General features: G+C 35.8%; 1 pseudogene; it reads left to right on the forward strand.

Annotated features, from left to right (window-relative positions):
* The first annotated feature begins 421 nt into the window (after window positions 1-421).
* On the forward strand, window positions 422-537 carry LOC118154175 (5S ribosomal RNA; annotated as a pseudogene).
* The last annotated feature ends 7,791 nt before the right edge of the window (window positions 538-8,328 follow it).

Consider the following 8,328-nt stretch of genomic DNA (forward strand, 5'->3'; position numbering starts at 1 on the left):
TTGGGGGTAATTTAAGTGGAATATTTCTCACTTATCTTTTTAATTCAATAGACGGTATTAGAGAAAAGCTAATTCTAAGGAATTGACTAAAATGTATAACTTTTTTATAGAATTAGAAAATTTTGATTAGAAATAGTAAATGTTCTCACATGTTAAATGCTATTAACTTTTCTTCAATACTATGTTCCTGAAAAATAATTTCCAGTTAAGTCAAAAAGTACAGTACGTGGCCACCTGTGTGTACTTTTTCAAAGTACATTTTATGAGTTTTTCCTCCTCATAAGACAAATTCATGGTTATTGCAGAAAACTTGAAAAAATTATTCAAATGTTACTCTGCAAGGAAAAACTCTTTGGGGGTGTATTCTTTAATCTTTTTCATAAATGTTTGCATTTAGGGTTTGAATTTTTAGAGTCTTGTAGTCTATGGCCATACCACCCTGAATGTGCCTGATTTTGTCTGATTGAAGCTAAGCAGGGTTGGGCTTGGTTAGTACTTGGATGGGAGACAGCTTGGGAATACCAGGTGCTGTAGGCTTAAAAATAAATAAATAAAGTCTTGTAAATTATTTTCCTGTGTCATTAAGTCCATATGAATTAAAATAGTAGCCAGCAATGAAGACTCCAAAGAGAGTTTAGTAGCACATGTTACCATCCTATCATTCATAGCCTCTCGGACTTTTTTCTCTCTTTTATTCTTCATGAGTCTTGCCATAAATTTGACTTGTTTTAGCTGTTATAATAAACATTTACTGGTATTTAATCTTACTAAATTTCATTGATTTCTACCCCATCTTTCTTCCTATTTTCTTTTTACCTATTTTCTTTTTTCCTTATTTCTTTTTTTCCAAACCATGAGGCTGCTGAAATAAACAAAAGTCTCTTGTATATTAGATTGCTAAGGCTGCTGTAATAAAGTGCCAATGATGATGGGTGGCTTAAAAGAGAAATGTATTTCCTCTCAGTTCTCAAGTCTGAGATCAAGATGTCAGTCTCTCGGTTCTTTCTGAAGACTGAGAGGAAAGGATATTCCAGGCCCGTTTCCTTGGGTAGTAAATGGCCATCTTCTCTCTGAGCCATCACATCATCTTCCTTCTGTGTGTGTTTATATCAAGCAGTTCCATTCTGAGATACTGAGGGTTAGGACTCCAACATATGAATTTCTACAGGAACACAACTCTCTCCATAACACCCATCATAGAAGCATTTACAAGCTAGTGGGGAGGGGCCTGTCATGAATAAGGATATCATATGACAATACATGATATGACAAAACATAAAAGCAGAGGAATGGTCAGGGCCAGGGCAAAGAAAGTGAACTGGTGCATAAGGCTTTGGCAGTGGGTTAGATATTTCTCTAACGTACAGAAATATAAGTAACCAAAGTCAGGGCCACACTGGATGGGCAGTATTGCCAATAGATTGGATAGTTTGTGCTTTGTAGGTGGCAATAACTGACATTTTTGTGAAGACTTGTCTTTTTATCTGGTGGGGGAAGTTTAGAGGGCCTTTCTTTTGTGTAAAATTAAGGCAGAAAGTCTACTCATGAAGGGAGAGGCTGAGACAAAATAATGATAAATTACACAAACAGGAGGCCATTAGCCTGAGGCTGTCTTTGCCCTTTGAGTTTCTACATTACAAACTGCAACCTAACTTAGTAGGTACACAAACTGAAAGCCTAACTCAGGAGTATAACAAACAGCCAAGTCTTGGCCAATCATGAGCATCCAAGCTCCAGCCAATCATAGACAGTCAACTAATCAGACCATTTCCAAATAAGGCAAATGCATAGCTGTAACCAATAAAGTTATTTTTGTACTTTACTTCCTTATTCTGTCTACAAATACTCACTGTCATGTTGCAGACAGGAGTTCTCTGAACCTCTTCTGGTTCTGAGTGCTGCCTGGTTCATGAATTATTCTTTGCTCAGATAAACTTGGTTAAATTTAATTTGTCTAAAGTTTTTCTTTCAACAATGGCTATACCGTTTTTAATAAAAATAATATTGTAAATGGCTATTTTGAAGGTCAGTAAATCCGTGGCTCTAGAGAAATTATGATAATGTTATATAATTTATTTTACAGCTTTATATAATGGGGCCAAGATAAGGCATAGGAAGCTGAGACTATGAGACTCTGGGGAGAAATGAGATGAGAGAGAGGACTTGGTTTAGAAGAAGAATAGTCCCAACACTTCCGAGTTAATGAAGGGAGTAACCTATAGGGGAATCACCTGGAAATTGGTCTTTTATTGTATTTTGGAAAAAGTGATGCCTAAAAACGAATTTTTTTTCTCTGAATTGTGTTTTTCAAATGATATTTTGAAGTTTTCAGAAGATATTTGGAGAACTGTTGCTATCTGGCCTTATTTTTTGTGAAAGTGTCTCTGTGTCCTTTGAAACCTAAGTTATAGGGACCTTGTTGACTCAAGAGAGACAAGGTCCTGAGATTGCAGTAGTCCCTGGAGGACTTTGACCAACAGAAAAGATGAGCATGGCTCTTGGGCAAGCTTTGTATAACTCTTGCAAGGAAGGAAGGGAGTTCTGAATACTAAGAGAGAGGAACCTTTATTAACTTAAATTCACTAGGATGGAAGTGTTGGAGTATTGTTGTGTGGTAATAGATTGATCATGGAACATGTGAACTCTTGAAGACACATGATTATCGTCTGGAAAGATATGGAACAAGCCATTTCCTTGGCATTAGATTTACCCATAACATGTTGACTTACCAAAAGATATGTCTATGAAATAGCAAAATGACCCACCCAGTGCTTTCACAAACATTGTTTTTTCTTTCTTATTAGTAAGTTTAAGCATATCTGTCCCATACCAGTAAGTGCTTAAACAAATTTGTAATAAATGAATACATATTCTCATTAAATATATGGTTGTAAAAATCATGAGGAATCATACTCAAAATGTATATACAACTTTAAAAATATATTTTTAAGATACTTAGAAGCTGATGGATTTGTTAAAAATTATCAGGTTCATAATTTAAGTGAATGCAAAGCCCCAAAGAAGCAAGCTGAGTGCTTGTTCAACAGCCTTATCAGCCTTAACTTGAGAGCACTTGCTAATATAGCTGAGCCTGAGTTTTTGTTTTGAAGATCTCTTGGTCTTATGGGGATATGAGTCTAAACCAAGAGCCTACCATCATGTTCAATCTAATGAGAAAACTGGCTCCTCTGAAGGGAGGATTCCTCCAAAGCCAGAACTTCAGGGAAAAAGTGAACTCAAGGTAAATGCACCCCAAACGCACACCTGTTGGAGGCTGCCCAGAAGACTGCCTTGCAGCCAGAGTTAAAGAACACTCTGCAGAACTTGTGACTCAGGCTGCCCTTTCACATGCCTGGAGACTCCAAGTATACTCAGCCTTAACTTCAATTTTAAGGCATTTTAGACATTTTCTAAATGCCTTCTAAATTCAAAAGTAAAGCTCATCTGTAGGAGTGCACCTTTATTCAAGGTTTTAAATAAATTTCACAAATTTCCTGGAAAAATATACAGAAGAGTCAACAATAAACATGCAAGAATATAAGGCAGTATAAGAGAAATTGCTCTTTCTAAAAAAATAGGACAAAGACATTCTGTATTAAGATTATGAAGCCGCAAATAAATCAACTATACTTCTATATTTTAAAGAGTGCTAAGAATTAAGGGTTTAAAGAAACTTTAGGGAAACAGAAAGCTGTATAAAGCAATGTAAAAGATTTGAAGAAGAGTCACATGGAACTTTTAGAAATAAAAAGATTAATGATGCAAAATTCAGAAGAGAATAGACTAAAAAAGTGGTGAGCACATGGGGGAATCTGAACAATAACTGACTCTAACGCTGCAATAATTATCATGTTCCAAGTTGTTTTAGGAAAGATAGAAGCTATGACAGCCAAAATAACATATAAACCAGGGGGTGCATGAAGGTATATTGTTTTAAAGTTCTTGTTATCTAGTTGGAGATGAAAAGATTAATTAATTTTAGATTTTGACAGATCAACATATTGCTAAGGTATCAACTAATAGAACAGGAAATAGCTTCTTAATAAAGAGAAGGCAGAAAATGATAAAAATCATCAAAAAATTAAGAATAGAGAGGCAACATAAAAAATAGAGAGAAAAACATAAAAAATAGAGAGTAAATTAAAAAACACAAGATATAATAATATTTTTAAACACAGTTTTTTAATTAAATGCAATATGGCAATTACACTAAATATAAAGAAGTGAATGCTATAAGGCAAATATTTCCAGACTAGACTTTTAAAACTTCAACTATATACCATTAGAGAAGACATATCTAAAATATAAGATGTATCACATAAATACCAACTACAATTTTACAGATTATTAATAGTCCTTATATGAGCAGACTATCACATAAACATTGACTTGCTGCTGCAATGACAATATACATTGATATAAGCTATATTGATATCAGAAAATTAGACTTCAGAGAGAAAGACATGCCTTGAGATAAAGAAAATAACTGTATGACCCATGATAACATCATTCATACTGCATGCAGTATACACCCTCAGGATACACACATAAAATCTCTCATCCACAATGATGAAATTCACAAAGCTCTAAAAATTGAAAGACTTGCAAATTTGCTGTCAAAACCTAAACTGAAATTATGTAATGTCATTTATAGTCTTCACTTATTTCATTTCATATGAATAGTCGTGGTTTTGCTGTAGAATATTAATGTGTTTCAACACAGGATGCTGCTCTGACCCTGCTCCACAAGTTATATAATTTATGGTACATGCTCTGTATTTCAAAATTGATTTTCCCTTTTTATTCACAATCATGATGATAATGACAGATTTTTAACCAACATATTTGAGTAATCGATAGACTCTTCAAAGAAAAATTGCCCTTAACAAGCAAGAGAGAAACAAGAGAGAGACAGTTGGGGAAAGAGGAGAGAGAGAGAGAGAGAGAGAGAGAGAGAGAGAGAGAGAGAGAGACACCACTGAAAGAAGAAACAGACAAAGATAAACCCATGATAATAATGATGGTAAGAGATTTTTAACCTATCTCCCAGAGCAATTGATAGAAACTTGAGACAAAAACTATGATTCACAAACCTGGTTGAGTATATATAAATGGCACATAAATGACATGGTGCCAAACTACTGCAGAAAAAAATTCTTTCAAATGAATATGAAACATTTTTTTCAAAACTGAATATATGAATCAAACTTCCACAAATTTTATAAGATTCAAATTATACTGAACATATTTCAAAATGGAAATATAGATTACAAGATGACAAGAGAAAAAACTAATCATCTCAGCTTAAAATCTCCTGGAGCTGATAAGCAACTTCATCAAAGTCTCAGAAGACAGAATCAGTGCACAAAAATCACAAGCATTCCTATACACCAATAACAGACAAACAGAGAGCCAAATCATGAGTGAACTTCCATTCACAATTGCTACAAAAACAATCAAATCCCTAGGAATACAACTTGTAAGGGATGTGAAGGACCTCTTCAAGGAGAACTACAAACCACTGCTCAAGGAAATAAGAGAGGGCACAGAATGAAGAAACATTCCATGCTCATGGTTAGGAAGAATCAGTATCGTGAAAATGGCTATACTGCCCAAAGTAATTTCTAGATTCAATGCTATCCCCATCAAGCTACCATTGACTTTCTTCATAGAATTGGAAAAAATCATCTTAAACTTCATATGGAACCAAAAAGCAGCCTGGATAGCCAAGACAATCCTAAGCAAAACAAAAAAAAACCCAAAAAACAAAGCTGGAGGCATAATGCTACCTGACTTCAAACTATACTACAAGGCAACAGTAATCAAAACAGCATGTTTCTGGTACCAAAACAAAGATATAGAACAATGAAACAGAACAAAAGCCTCAGAAATAATGCCACACATCTACAACTATCCTATCTTTGACAAACCTGACAAAAGCCATGAGGAAAGGATTCCCTATTTAATAAATGGTGTTGAGAAAATGGGCTAGCCATATGCAGAAAGCTGAAACTGGATCCCTTCCTTACACTTTATACAAAAATTAACTCCAGATTTATTAAAGATTTAAACATAAGACCTAATACCATAGAAACCCTAGAATAAAACCTAGGCAATACCATTCAGGACAAAGGCATGGGTAAGGATTTTATGACTGAAACACCAAAAGCAATGGCAACAAAAGTCAAAATAGACAAATGGGATCTAATTAAATTTAACAGCTCTGTCCAGCAAAAGGAACTATCATTAGAGTGAACCAGCAGCCAACAGTATGCGAAAAAATTTTGCAATCTACCCCTCTGACAAAGGGCTAATATCCAGAATCTACAAATAACTTAAACACATTTAAAAGAAAAAAAAAAAAAAACTCCATCAAAAAGTGGGAGAAGAATATGAACAGTTTTTCAAAAGATGGCATTTATCCAGCCAACAAACAAATAAACAAAAGCTCATCATCATCAGTCTCAGAGAAATGCAAATCAACATTAAAATACTGTCTCACGCCAGTTAGAATGGCAATCATTCAAAAATCTGGAGACAACAGACGCTGGAAAGGATGTGGAGAAATAGGATGCTTTTACAGTTGGTGGAAGTGTAAATTGGTTCAACCATTGTGCAAGACAGCGTGGAAATTCCTCAAGGATCTAGAACTAGAAATTCCATTTGACCCAGCAATTCCATTACTGGGTATATACCCAAAGGATTATGAATCGTTCTGCTATAAAGACACAGGTACACGTATGTTTATTGCAGCACTGTTCACAATAGCAAAGACTTGGAATCAACCCAAATGTCCATCGATGATAGACTGGATAAAGAAAAGGTGGCACATATATACCATGGAATACTTTGCAGCCATAAAATAAGAATGAGTTCATGTCCCTTGCAGGGACATGGGTGAAGTTGGAAACCATCATTCTCAGCAAACTAATACAGGAACAGAAAACCAAACACCACATGTTCTCACTCATAAGTGGGTGTTGAAAAATGAAAATACGTGGACACAGGGAGGGGAACATCACATACCAGGGCCAGTCAGGGGTGCGGGCTAGGGAAGGGATAGCAGGAGTTGGGAGTACGGGAAGGGATATCATTAGGAGAAATACCTAATGTAGATGACAGTGTGATAGATGCAGCAAAACACCACGGCATGTGTATAACTATGTAACAAACCTGCACATTCTGCACATGTACCTCAGAACATAAATAAATAAATAAATAAATGTAGGGATAGTGGCCCCTTCAGCAGGTAGAGGGATCCATGTTGAGAAAGAAACTCAGGAACTTCTGATGTACTGGCAGGAGAAAAGAAAAAGTATGTCCTGCATCTCAGGATTTGCATATTCAAAAAGACATAAAAATCCGGGTGTGGTGGCTCACGCCTGTAATCCCAGCACTTTTGGAGGCGGAGGAGAGCAGATCACGAGGTTAGGAGTTTGAGACCAGCCTGACCAACATGGTGAAACACCATCTCTACTAAAAATACAACAAAAACAAAAATTAGCCAGGCGTGGTGGTGCATGCCTGTAATCCTGGCTACTCGGAAAGCTGAGGCAGGAGAATTGCTTGAATCTGGAAGGTGGAGGTTGTGGTGAGCTGAGATGGGACCACTGCTCTCCAGCCTGGGCAACAAGAGGGAAACTCCATCTCAAAAAAAAAAAAAAAAAAAGACACAAAAGAAGCATTGGTCATATCATCAATGGTTAAGAAAGGATCAGCTGTTTGCTTGAATCAATGCTATAATATTTTATGTAATATTTTATAGCAATCACTTAGAAGCAACTTTTGATTATAAGGTATCACTGTGTAGAGTTGTCTCAAAAAATATTTATTTACACATTATGTTCACAGTCCTGCACTAGATTTATTTGTATATATGAAAGCACAAATTGTTTCTTTAAGGAACTTACACCTTACAAGGGAAAACCCATCAAAAGATAATCTGAGCACGGAAAGCAAACGTAAAAGCTGTCGAATATATAAAGCAGCCCCTACTGTTCCTGGGAACAGCAGGACAGAGCTGCTCATATGCGCTAAGCTAACAGAGACAAAGTACTTTAAGGAGAATCAGAAGTCACACTGGACACTAAGAACAGGAGAATTTTTGCAGACAGAATGGAAATGGCAAAGGTGGCATTGTGGGCAAAAATAACTTCTGAGCAAATGCAGGAGGTAGAAACCTAGAAGTCTTCTATGTGAAGAAATTCATGTTGGAAATAGTACAGAAATCAAAGAAACAAATTGTTGAGTTGGTTTCTATGTCGGTTATATATTTTTAAAAGGCTAGAAAACAACCTAGATTGATTTAGATGTTATACTGTCTCCCAA

This window comes from Callithrix jacchus, chromosome 5, assembly GCF_049354715.1.
Source record: "Callithrix jacchus isolate 240 chromosome 5, calJac240_pri, whole genome shotgun sequence".
In the NCBI taxonomy this organism is placed as follows: domain Eukaryota; kingdom Metazoa; phylum Chordata; class Mammalia; order Primates; family Cebidae; genus Callithrix; species Callithrix jacchus.